We start from the raw sequence: 13,277 nt of genomic DNA, 5'->3' as shown, positions 1-13,277 counted from the left end.
CTGTATATTCAGAGTTACCCAGGGCTAACTGGTATGTGTATCAACACTAGTTATTCAGCTCAGTACAACTAAATGGCATTTCCTGTTTACTTTACAAGAGTCCATAAATTTGGAGTCCTTAGGAAAATATCATCTTGACTGTGTATTGGTAAATTATTTTCACAAATTGACTTTGACACAAAATAGATTATAGACTGAATGTGAAACAAAACTATAAAACTCCTAGAAAATAACATAGGAGAGAATCTAGATGACCTTGGGTATAACAATAATGCCAAAGACATGATCCATGAAAGAAAAATTAATAAGGGGGACTTTTTTAAATATAAAAAAAACTCTGCTCTGTGAAAGACATTGTTGAGAGAATGAAATACAAGCCACAGACAGGGAGAAAGTATTTGCAAAAGACAAATCTGATAAAGGACTCTTATGTAAAACATACAAAGAACTCTTAAAACTCAACAATAGAAAACAAGGAACCCAATTAAACAATGGGCAAAAGACCTTACCAGACACCTCACCAAAGAAGATATACAGGTGGCAAATAGGCATATGAAAAAATGTTCCACAGCTTATGTCATCAGGAAAATGCAAATTAAAGCAACAATGAGATATCTCTACACACCTATTAAAATGGTCAAAACTTAGAATACTGACAATATTGGGCAAGAGGAGTTCTCATTCATTGCTGGAGGGAATACAAAATGGTACAGCCTCTTTGAAGACTGCTTGGCAGTCTTTGTAAGAAAGCAAAGGCTTTCTTACAAAGCTACACATACTCTTACCATGTGATACAGCAATTTGGCTCCTTGGTATTTATCCAACTGAGTTGAAAACTTATGTTCACATAAAAATCTGCAATGAATATTTGTAGCAGCTCTATTCATAATTGCCAAAACTTGGTAGCAACCATTATGTCCTTCAGTAAGTGAATGGATTAATAAACTGTGGTATATTCAGACAATGGAATATTATTTAGCATTAAAAATGATCTATCAAGCCATAAAAAGACATGGATGAATCTTAAATGCATATTATTAAGTGAAATAAGTCAATCTGAAGAGGTCACACACATACTGTATGTTTCCAACTGTATGACATTCTGGAAAAGGCAAAACTATAGAGACAGTAAAAAGATCAGTGGTTGCCAAGGCTGGGGAGAGGAGAGGGACAGATGAATGAGTATAGTGCAAAAGACTTTTAGGGTAGTGAAAATTCTCTATATGATACTATAATGGTGGATATATGTTGTTATACATTTGTCCAAAGCCATAGAACATACAACGCAAAGAGTGAACCCTGATGTAAACAATGGAATTTGGTTGATTATGTCAATGTAGTTTCATTGATTGTAACTGACTGTAACAAATGTATCACTCAGGTTCAAATGTTGATAGTGTGTGAAGCTGTGTACGTGTGGTGGAAGAGACTGTATGGAAATTCTCTACTGGTCAATTTTGCTGTTAACCTAAAACTGCTCTAAAAAGTTGTCTATTTTACTTGACTTTGAAATATAAAATCAAGCATACAATTGTTCTGTCCACTAATGATGCATAAAAATTATGCTCCCTGCCCCCCACCAATTTAGAAGCTTCAAATAATTTTACCATGTTCCCAGATTCTGTGTTTCAGGGTCAAACACAGGAGTAACGATTTCACAATGAAGACCATAATGTCTTGTCTTCACTTGGAAAAAATTCAAATTCCAGTGATGACTTGGAGGGTGGAATCATCTGAAGGCTTATTCAGCCATATGAATGTCTCCTGAACTAGAAAGATCCAAAGATTGAATGCCTACATGTGACCTCACCATGATTTTTTAATTCTCACAGCATGGCAGATTCAAGGTAGTTGGACTTTTTATATAGTATCACAGGGCTCCAAATACAAGTGTTTAGGTAAATAATACAGAAGTTGCATCTCACTTTATAACTCATCTAAGAGTCATAAAAAGTAATTTCTATAGCATTTTGTTGGTCAAACAATTACTCATCATCCATATTCTTGAGGAGGGGAATTTGAATCCATCTGTTAATGGGTGAAGTCAATGTCACATTGTAGAAGAGCAACTGGGAAGGGGATAATAGTTGCAAATATCTTTGGAGAATGAAATTTACCAAAACAATTATGTAAACATACATCTAGCTCCTTTGAAATCTCAAATTGAAATAAGCATGAAGTTATAAAAGCCAGAATCATATAGCATATCAAGTTTTGATATTTTTACTAAAAATTATATGCTTAAGATGCAGCTAATGCAGCACTTTGAGGAAAAAAAAATAACATTAAAATGCTCACATAATACATAAAAAAGGTTTCAAATATGTTATCTATCTTCCACATTAAAACTAGAAAAACAGGAAAAAATTAAATCCAAATCACACTAAAGAAAGAATATAATAAAGGTAAAAGCAGAAATCAATGAGATGGAAAAGAGCAAGGACAACAGAAAAATCAATAACACCAAAAGCTGCTTATTTTAAAATATTAATCAAACTGTGAACCACTCATCAACTGATAAAGAAAAATGAAAGAGAAGGCACAATCTAGTATATCAGGAATGAAAGAATGAATAGAACTACAGAGCCTACAGATGTTAAATGATAAGGGAAAAACTTTAAGAACTTAGATTTAACAGACAAATTCCTTGAAAGATAAAAACTATCAAAGCTCACTCTCAAATAATTAGGAAACCTAAGGAATCTTACATCTAATAAGAATTTGAACTAATATTATTACAAAACTTTCCTACAAAGAAATCTCCAGAACTGAATGGCTTCCCTGGAAAATCCTACCTACTATTTAAGGAAGTAATAATATCAGTTCTACACAAACTCTTCCAGAATCTCTAAGAGAAGGGAACAGCTTCTAAAAAATATTATGTGGATATGATTACTCTGATAGTAAAACCAGAGAAAGACTAAATTTCTCAGGATTTGCCTTTGACAGGAAGTCATATGAATGGAATCGTATAATATATAGCTTTAAGCGTCTGGTACCTTTCTCTCAGCATTTATTTTTGTGATTCATACATGTGGTTTTGTTCCATTTTATTGTTAAATAGTATTCCATTTTACAGACAATGCACAATTTGTTTATCCATTCATCAGTTGATGGATTTTAAGTTCCATGATTGACACAAGTTACCATTCTAAATATATGTATGTCTTCATTGAGATACAGAACTAATATAAAAGAAATACTGATATACAGTGCAGTCTGCCTGTAATCTGTATCCCATAGCCAAAAATAGATAAAATCACAATAAAGATATTCTGATAGTTTTTGTTGTGAAAAGCAGAAACCAACTAAAGAAAACTTTCAAATACTTACAATCAGATTGACACCCTTAAGTAACAAATTGCTTTTGACCTTGAATCTTTGGGGTCTTGCTGTAAAGTTATTTTCAAAGCTCAGTTGTTTAAATGTCTCCCCTGATATCCTTTTTCCTCAAATCACACATAAGTCATTAAAAAGTCTCCTGATCTTTCTCAGGATGTGCTCTATATTTTTTTAAATAAATGTTCTTACCATTCTATCTCCAAATTAAAATCGTTGAAAATTCCCTTAGTCCTTAATGTAAAATTAAAGATATCCTACAACTAGGCTACAAATTATCTTTCCAGACTCAATTTTCATTTTTTTTCAGTTACCTCCTGAGTAGCCTGTTTCAGAGAAATGATTTTTCTCCTTTTCAGTATATACATTGATATTTTTAAAAGTCAGACCATTTTCCATACAGTGTGTCTTCATCTTCAATGACGCAGGCTCCTCCCATTCTGCATGGGCAAATGTTACCTCTCTCAATTTCAACACAAACCCAAATTTCCAAATAAACTGTACCTGATTTTTCCCACCTGGGAATTATTTCTATTCCCTTCTTGTATCCTTTATAATCACATATTTAACTAATATATCTATATGACAGAAAGTGATAGACACTTGTGAACATAGGCAAGTTCTTTTGTTTGTTGATTTGTTTCTTAATTACTTTCTAAGTTACAAAATTCTCTACCACATTAATCATTTTGGGAGGTGGAGTTTGCTTCTTTCTATAGTAAATCAGAATGTCAGATATTCAATTTCCCGGACTTCCTTGCTGCGATGGTAGGAGCATGTGATCAGACTTAGCCAATCAGGCACAGCCAACCAGGAATTTGAATTAAGACATAGCAATACAGAGAAGCAAACAGAGGGAAGGTTTCAATCTGGCAGCAATGGCATCAGCAGTGGCAACAGCAACATTAGGTGCATAAGTGGATGGAAGCAATAACTTCAGCAATAGCAGTCATTGTCCGCCAACAGCAGCTCTGCCCAGGAAGGCCTCATCTATCTCATTTTGAAGAGTGATTTTTACTATGATTCTGACTGCCTGGCCTCCCTCAATACCACCTTTTTTATCATCATGTTTCTTTAGCCTGCTAGTAATTTTGCTAAGAACTCATCCATTGTCTTGTCTAAATAAATCCCATTTTCTGTTTAAATCAGGCTGCTCACAATTGAGAATCCCTATCAGAGCTGCACATCACTAAGTCATTGCAGAAATGCCATAAGGTGGGTATTAATATTCTCACCTGCATATGAAGAAAATGGAGCTCAGAGAGGATGTATAATTTGTCTAAAAGTCATTCATTTGGCGTGTATTATTTATTAACTTTCTTATTAAGCATCATGTTTCTTCTGCAGTGGGAAGATAATATTTAGAGAAAGTCATGAAATAGCAAGTTGCCTGGGATTTGAAAAATATGGAAAATAATTAAATAACAATTACAAAAAGCAGAAATGACCCTTAAAATTAAGTTTAAGGTCAATATTTTTGATGACATATCTGACTTTATTCATGTTTCCTAATACAGATTTTGTTTCAGATTGACAAACTTTCTAGTTTCTCTCCTGCAGAGGGTAACAAGGAAGGAACGTGGATGACAGGAGAAATGAGCAGTAACTGCACTGAAATTGTGGTTATTAAAGGGAGTGGGCACAAAATATTGTCTTGGTAGCTAGTAAACACTGGCTATAGAGCCACAAGATTTCTTGAGGCCTTACTTCTTTTAAACCTTGTAGCCTATTAGGACCACAAAATTTCTGTATCACCTCTTAAAAAAAACTCACAAATTTTATGAACCAAAATTTAGAAAACGCTTTTTTAATTAACAATTTTGAAAAGTAGTGTCCCTTTCTTCTCAAACAGTAGGAGGTGGCAGGATCTGATAGATACGTGGGAGCCATGTGCTTCTTTTATTTTATTAAAACTCTCATGCCCATGTCCAGTTTGGTATGTATGCCAGAATGTGAATGTTTTCTTGGCACTTTCTAAGAAATCTGGAAAGATCCAAATGAACATAAGAACTGGTGGGTGATAAGTGTGTCACAACCAGAATTATAGATTTTAGAGTTGGGAGGAAACAGAGTTGCCTATTTTTAAAATATAAATTCCAACTGTTCAAAACCCTGTAGTTTCCAGGATTTAATTAATGCTCTCTTTGAGGGCCCGTTAATGAGGTGTAGAGACTTCTGGGTTAGACTTTATTGGCATTCTAATAACATATATTACATATTTAAAGACTATTTTGGAATGTGTAATTCCTCCCAACTTCTGCAAAAGTGTGACTTCAAGCAAAGGAAATTGTCATCCAGCATGGATGCTTCTAGGGAGTGCTCTTTCTAACAACGGTCCCTGAACAGCAACTATGTATGATAGGTGAGGCTGTGCCCCTACATCCCTGTACAAATTTGCTAGGCTGCCGTAACAAAGTACCATAGACTGGTTGGCTTCAAAAATGGAAATTTACCTTCTCACAGCTCTGGAGACCAGAGATCAGGGCGGGGGGTTCCTTCTGAGGCTGTGAGGGAGAGTCTGTTCCATTCTTCTATCCTAGCTTTGATGGTTTGCTGACAATCTTTGGCTTGTAGAAGCATCGCCCAATCTCTGTCTTCATCTTTACATGGCCTCCTCCCTGTGTGCTTGTCCATGTCCAAATTTCCCCTTTTTATAAGGACACCAGTCATATTGGATTATAGGTCCACCTTAGTCCGGTATGACCTCATCTTAACTAATTACACCTGCAATAACCCTGTTCCTAAATAAGGTCAAATTCTGAGGTACAGGAAATAGGATGTCAACATATGAATTTTGAAGGAACATAATTCAACCTAAAACAATTCCAATATAGACGAGCCAGTGCCCTCTGGTTCCTGGTCCTTTGCCAGCTCAGCCTCTCTAACCAGACTGCCCTTTCTAGTCTTCCCTCCCCATTTTCTCCCTGCTTGCTGTCATACAGAAAACCCACAACTCTCCTGAAGTAGATTTCCTTATAATTTTCTGAAGGCTTTCCAGAAAGCTACAGATGAATATTAATCTCTCCTTTTTCAGTCCATTCATCTCATTTACAAATTTAATAGCTTTTTATGATTAGTCATCTTTACTTCTTTATCTCAAAAAGTTGCTTATCTCTTAAGAGTGGCAATCATTATGCCCTTAATTTGGTGTGTCCTGTACTGTGTTCCATAGGTGGATTTGTGGCTCTGGAGCTCAAGAAAACATGGCTGTTCTACAGCAGAGAGTAGACATTTGCTGTCTTGATTAAAGAGAAAAGACAAGAGAAATGAGAAGAGGGAAAAAGAAAAGAATAGAAAAAGGAAAACACAAACTATTTCTTAAGCGAAAGCTAAAGAAGGTGCTGGACATATGTTCTTTTGGAACATTTTGCATTTCAATTGAGAAGGTGGCTGCATTGCAAATTAACATAGATATATTTAGCACAAAGAACATACTCTGATACAAGAAGCCTTTTGTGATAAATGCAGCTCTTAGACATTGAGCCAGTTTAGAGGGCAGAGGTGCTGTTCATTCAGCTTTGCTAAAGGTATTTGGTTGCTAACTGACTTTCTGTTTCTCATTATATTTGCAGCCCTAGATTCTCCAAAAGAATCTCTGCATAGCAACTAAGGCATCTTGAGTGATGAAGTTCTAGGTAGCATTGCTGTAGAACGCTTTGCTCTGAGGAACAAAGTCGACCCTCTAGAAACTGGAGGAACAGTGAGTGGCCGGAGAGTGTTAACTGTATTCTCCAGGGTACAGAGAAGGACACTTTACCATTTCCTGTCCTTCCCTTTATAAACTCACTGTCATTTTTTACCCCCAATTCTTAAGTGCATTCTCTGCCAGATATCATGGATTTTCTTCTGACCCTTTTTGTCAATTAGAAGTCATTTTCAGATTTAAGAAAAAATACACTTTTAGGTAAAAATTGGTTCTTTTTAATATTATTCCTATCAGCGCTAATGTAATAGTTAATGAAAAAAACATTTTTAATAACCACCTTTAAAATCCTTCATCAGTGATTTCTTGCTTCAGATACTGAGTAGTCTTGATTCCTTTTATTCTCAGCCTCAAGGGCTCTCAATCTGAGTCTTATTTTAACATCCTTTTTACACTATACTTATTGTACATGCCTTCTCTCCAGACTGCAGTTTCTTTGAACGCGGAGATAGACATTTTTTTTTCCTTTTTATCCTCATAAGTCAGCATATCCTTGCCATCCATAAATGCTCAAAAAATGTTTGTGAATGAGTGAATGAATAAAACTGTTTAAAAAGAGTTAGGTAGTATTCTTTTAATTCAGTGCCAATGTACACTTAGCAATGTCACAGAGGATAGCAGCTTGTTAGGAAAAGTAATTTGAGAATGTCTGTGTTCAAAGACTAAGAGCAAAATGATATTAAATAGTTTTTCACTGGTGAGTCTCTGGAGACAGTAGGTGAGCCATTGCTAGTTAAACTGTACTACCACAAAACATTACAGTATTAGACTGTAGCCTGTAATCAACCCCAGCTGGAAGCCCATATCAACATTTCTGTGTTTCTTGCCAGTTCCTTGTTAATCCTTTCAAAGGGTGGGCAAAAACAAGGCCAACGAGTTGTATTACAAGGGATGATTTATGGATCCCAGGTATTCAAAGTTTCACTCCACATACCGCACGTGCCAAAAAAAATCCATTTCAGAAATGTTTAATTGACTGATGACGCTGTGCAGCATAATTGGCTGAAGAGTACGAAGGGCACTTTGTTATAGACTTCATGTGTCCTCTTTCATTTTTAAAATAATTTAGGTTTCTCATTCATTGATCATAGTGACAAAGACTTTCAGAGGTAGAAGAGTAGACCCCGTAGCCCATGACCTCCCCCATATCTTCCAGTCATGACCCTCAAATAAATATGAGCTTTTAGAAAGAACTTGATGCATTCATTACTAAGCGTAGATTTTGAGATGAGCTTTGAACTCTTCTTCCAAGGTCACCTGGTAGCATTAATTTCAAAATTGGTATATGGCAAAGGCATCTTCATATCAACTAAAAATATAATGGAAAAATTTTGAAACTCTTAGAACAATAATAGATATCTGAAAAATTTCTAGCATCAAATAAAACAATGTATTGTCTCTTTATCATTGAAAATAAAGCTCTAGACCTTTGAAATGGAATTTCCAAAGTGATATACATGAGCTAATGAGGGGATTGGAACACTGAAAGAATGATTTTTGTTTTCATAATTGATAAAAATAATAATGATACATTATTATACTCATTTTTAGTTGGTAAAATAGTTTCAGTGCAATGAGAATTCACTGAGTGACTCTCATGTACCAAAATCCTAGGGAATGCTTTCTTCACAGAGCTGCAATCTTTGAGGGAAGGAAGGAAAAAACAAAGAGAAAAGATGCCAAATGTTGTTTTAATATAGTTTTTCTTTCAAAACGTAATGTTCATTAAATAAAATTTGTAACAATATGTATAAATATAAAGAAGGAAATTAAACTATTTCTATGAGAAATAGTTTTTATTAATGTGTTCATATTTTGATTATATGTGTGTGTGTGTGTGTGTGTGTGTGTGTCTGTGTATGTTTTTATGCAGAATAAAATACATTCTTACTTTTTTTTTTTTTTTTTTTGCAGTACGCGGGCCTCTCACTGTTGTGGCCTCTCCCGTTGTGGAGCACAGGCTCCGGACATGCAGGCTCAGCGGCCATGGCTCACGGGCCCAGCCGCTCCGCGGCATGTGGGATCTTCCCGGACCGGGCACGAACCCGTGTCCCCTACATTGGCAGGCGGACTCTCAACCACTGCGCCTCCAGGGAAGCCCCATTCTTACTTTTTAAGTTAAACTCATTTTGTGGGTATATCACAGTATTAGATTTTCATAAATAGTTATTCATGATTGCTTAATAGTCTATTTTGCAGGTATATCAGAGGTTATTTAACTGTAACTGGGCTCTTAAGTTTGTACATTCAGTGTAGCACTCTGGTGGACTAGGCCCATCAGGAGTTGCTTGGTTACCTGAATTACATTTTTGCTGGAGAGAAATACATTCTCCCTCATTGTGCAGTTGCATCTGCCTGTGAGTTTTCATAGAGATTGTTGTCAATTCCTGGCATAGGACATAGGGGCTTGAATGTTCCCTGGGATACCCAAGGCCTGGTGCAACAATGGCAGTGCTTGATGGAAGTCTGCCCATCTCATAGATGTAGGGTGAGCAGTATCAGCTCCTGTCGAGAAACTGCACTATCGTTAGCAGCAGAATTTCCCAGGGATTTGGCAGTGTTTCACAGTGGAATACTGTTTGAAAAAACAATGATGTAAAGACACCAAGAAAATGTAAAATCTCATTTACTTTAAGTTGACAAAATATATGAGGATTAATGTATAAGAGATAAAAGATGAGCTAGAAAATGTGTTGCTTATCGATGTATTGCTCAGCTCCAAACACAAACTTTTTTTCCGCTTTGTAAAAATGAATCTGGGCCCTTTAATTTTCTATTTCTTTTCCTTTGCTGGCTGGCATGATGTTAAGCTTCATCAGTAGGGGGTACTGAGGAGACATTGAGGGAGGAATGGATTTTGCTTTCTGGTTCTGGTGTTTGCTTGGCAGGTTCCTGCAGGGCGCCCAGCTTCCACTGGTGTGCCCCCAGCCCTGGGCATAGTTCAGCAGTGTGCCTCTGTCGAGCAGCTTAACACAAACAGCTTTCTCCTGCAACCCAATGGGTGCATATACTGCAAGTCACCAAGGGCAGATGTCCAGCAAGTTCTGCCAGCACAGTACCACAGTGACGCGTCTGTCATCCAGGGAACCACAGCTGTGTCTTCTACAACAAAGTCTGGAACTCAGCCTGGGGAAAGGAGGCACACTTCTCCCTGGACACTCTGTCTCAGCCCTAGGGCTACAGGTGGTTCCATATATCTTCTATTTCTTAGTTCTTTTGAGTTTTCTTTACTCCTGATTAGTGATTCCATCATTATTCCAATCCCTTGTTATATTTAATAATTCTTTATATTAAATTGTTTTGCTCAAATTACCATGTGGCTTTTCTTTTCTTATTGGATATTTACTAACATAATGAGTTACCAGGGATTCAGGGAAAGATGTAAGAAGAGTGCAAAAAATAAGAAAACAATGCCTGGAAATGGAAATTGAAATGGAAAGTTTAAATCTTCTTATGAGACGGTAAAGAACATAAAAGCACAACATAAAATCACGTCAGTAAGATGGACCACATACAAGGGAACCAACAGTCCCATGGCCTACAGAAAGCCAAGGTGAATAAGATCTGCCTTGTGGTTGAACAAAACAGTAAAAACCTTTAATGAGTAAATTATTTATTTTTTAGAAAAAATTTAGTATTTTACTTTTCATTTTTTATATTTGTATTCATTTATTTTTTTATTGAAGTTTAGTTGCTGTACAATATTACATAAGTTATAGGTGTACCATATAGTGATTCACAATTTTCAAAAGTTATACTCCCTTTATAGTTATTATAAAATATTGGTTACACTTCCTTGTGTTGTACAATATATCCTTGTAGCTTATTTTATACCTATTTTTTTGTGCCTCTTACTCCCCTACCCATATATTGCCCCTCCCTCATTCCCTCTTCCCACTGGTAATCAATAGTTTGTTCTCTATACCTGTGAATCTGCTTCTTTTTTTGTTATTGTCACTGGCTTGTTGTATTTTTTAGATTTCACATATACGTGATATCATACAGTATTTTTCTTTCTCTTTTAACATATTTCACTTAGCATAATGAGTAAATTATTTTTATATCAATGTGTCAGAAATTATCTTATGCATAGTAAAAATAAAACTATAGTATTTATTTAATAAAATTCATATTAAGAGGCATATTTAAGAAATTGTTACAGCCTGATTTTGGAAAGTATATTTTTCCAGCAAAAACAGATGATAGTGAGTCGAGACATTTGATTTTCTATTTGTTGTCCTAGAGCAGGGGTTGGTGAACTATGGGCTAAGGGCCAAATCGGACTTCTATCTGCTGTGTAAATAAAGTTTTGTTGGAGCACAATCTCACCCGTTTGCTTACTTACTGTCTATGGGGGCTTTCACACTACGACAGCAGAGCTCTGTACTTAAAATATAAATTGTATGACCTGCAAAGCTAAAATGTTTACTCTCTGACTCTTTACAGAAAAGTCTGCCAACTCCTGACCTAGAAGCAAACGTGTGACACTGTGTCGAGTGCTTGCCATGTTTTACCTCAATCAGTGGTAAATTATGACTATGACCCTTGGAGGTGGGCGCTCTCACTACACCAGGTTTGCAAAGGCGGCTGAAGCTTATAGACTACTAGAGCTGGTGGGAAAGTTAGAAGGCTTGGGAGTCACACCCGCAAGATTCAAGTTCTGCCTCCACTTTTTAATTTGTTCTGTCAAATATCTGCTTTCTCCAAGCCTCTGTGCCTACAAGGAGGATATGGAGGAAAAACAACTGCTACATAGAGCTGCTATAACTAATAATTTAGCTATTTTAAATGAAGAATTTAGCTTAGTACCTGTGACCTGGAAAATGCTCAGTTTGTATTATTAGAGAAGTGAAAACACTTGGCCAAGACATCATGGTCAGTAGCAGAGCTGGCATTCCAATACAGCATGTCTGAGTCTGGAGCCCAAATTCAAAACCAATATGGGAAACTACTAAGTGCTTAAGAACATCTGAGATACACTCTTTTCTCCCCTTTGAGCTCTCTTATTTTCCCTTCTTTAGGAACAAGAAGTCTGGGAGTAGAGTTACACTATTGATCTATAGCCAGTAAATCTACTGATACCAGAATTTCTTAGTTCTAACTTTGTCAGGCATACCTTGGAGACATTGTAGGTTCAGTTCCAACCACTGCAATAAAGTGAATATCACAATAAAGTGAGTCACATGAATTTTTTTTGTCTCCTAGTGCATATTATAGTTAGGTTTACACTACACTATAGTCTATTAAGTGTGTAATAACATTATGTTTCAAAAACAAAGTGCAGACCTTAATTTTAAAAAAATGCTTTATTGCTAAAAAATGCTAACTCTCATCTGAGGCTTCAGCAAGATGTAGCAGTAACATCAAAGATCACTGATCACAAAATAACCATAATAAATATAATGATAATGAAAATGTTTGGCATATTGTAAGAATTGCCAAAATGTGACACAGAAACAAGATATGGGCAAATGTTGTTGAAAAAATGATGCCCATGACTTGTTTGACACAGGGTTGCCACAGACTTTCAATTTGTAAAAAAACACAATTTCTGTGAAGCCCAATAAAATGAAGTGCAATGAAATGAGGTATGTGGGTATTCTATAGGGGCTGTTATTACTCAGTAAACATTGTTTCTTTCTAGAAGTTCTCCCCAGTTATGGGTTAAGGAAGGTGTGGTAGGCAAATTCTCAGATGGCCCCCAGACCCTGTCCCCTAGTGTACTTACCTGTTTAATCACCTCTCTTTGAATGTGGGTGGAGCTTGTGAATATGATGGAATTTCACTCTCATGCTTAGGTGAAGAGATTTTGCAGAAGTAATTAAGGTTTCTATCGGGTGACTTTGAGTTAATCACAGAAGATTATCCTGAGTGGGACTGACCCAAGCAAACAAGGTCTTTATAAGAGAGATTTAAAGCAACAGAGATTTTGCTCCTGGCCTTGGAGAAGTGAGCTTCCACGTTGTGATAGAGTCTTTGTGAAGGTTGTGAGGAGGTCACATGACTGGAAACTACTAGCAGTTCCTAGTAGTTGAGTATAGTCACCTGTTGAAAATCAGCAAGAGAAAGGGACCTCAGTCCCAAAGCTGCATGAAAATTAATTGGATCTTTCCCCAATCAAGCCTCTGATGAGAGCACAGCCCCAGTCAACCCCCAAATTGCACCCTGGTAGATCTTGAAATAGAGAATCTTACCAGCCTGTGCCCAGACTCATAACCCAGAGGAACTATGAAAG

This window comes from Lagenorhynchus albirostris, chromosome 13, assembly GCF_949774975.1.
Source record: "Lagenorhynchus albirostris chromosome 13, mLagAlb1.1, whole genome shotgun sequence".
In the NCBI taxonomy this organism is placed as follows: domain Eukaryota; kingdom Metazoa; phylum Chordata; class Mammalia; order Artiodactyla; family Delphinidae; genus Lagenorhynchus; species Lagenorhynchus albirostris.
This window is presented reverse-complemented; position numbering follows the sequence as displayed.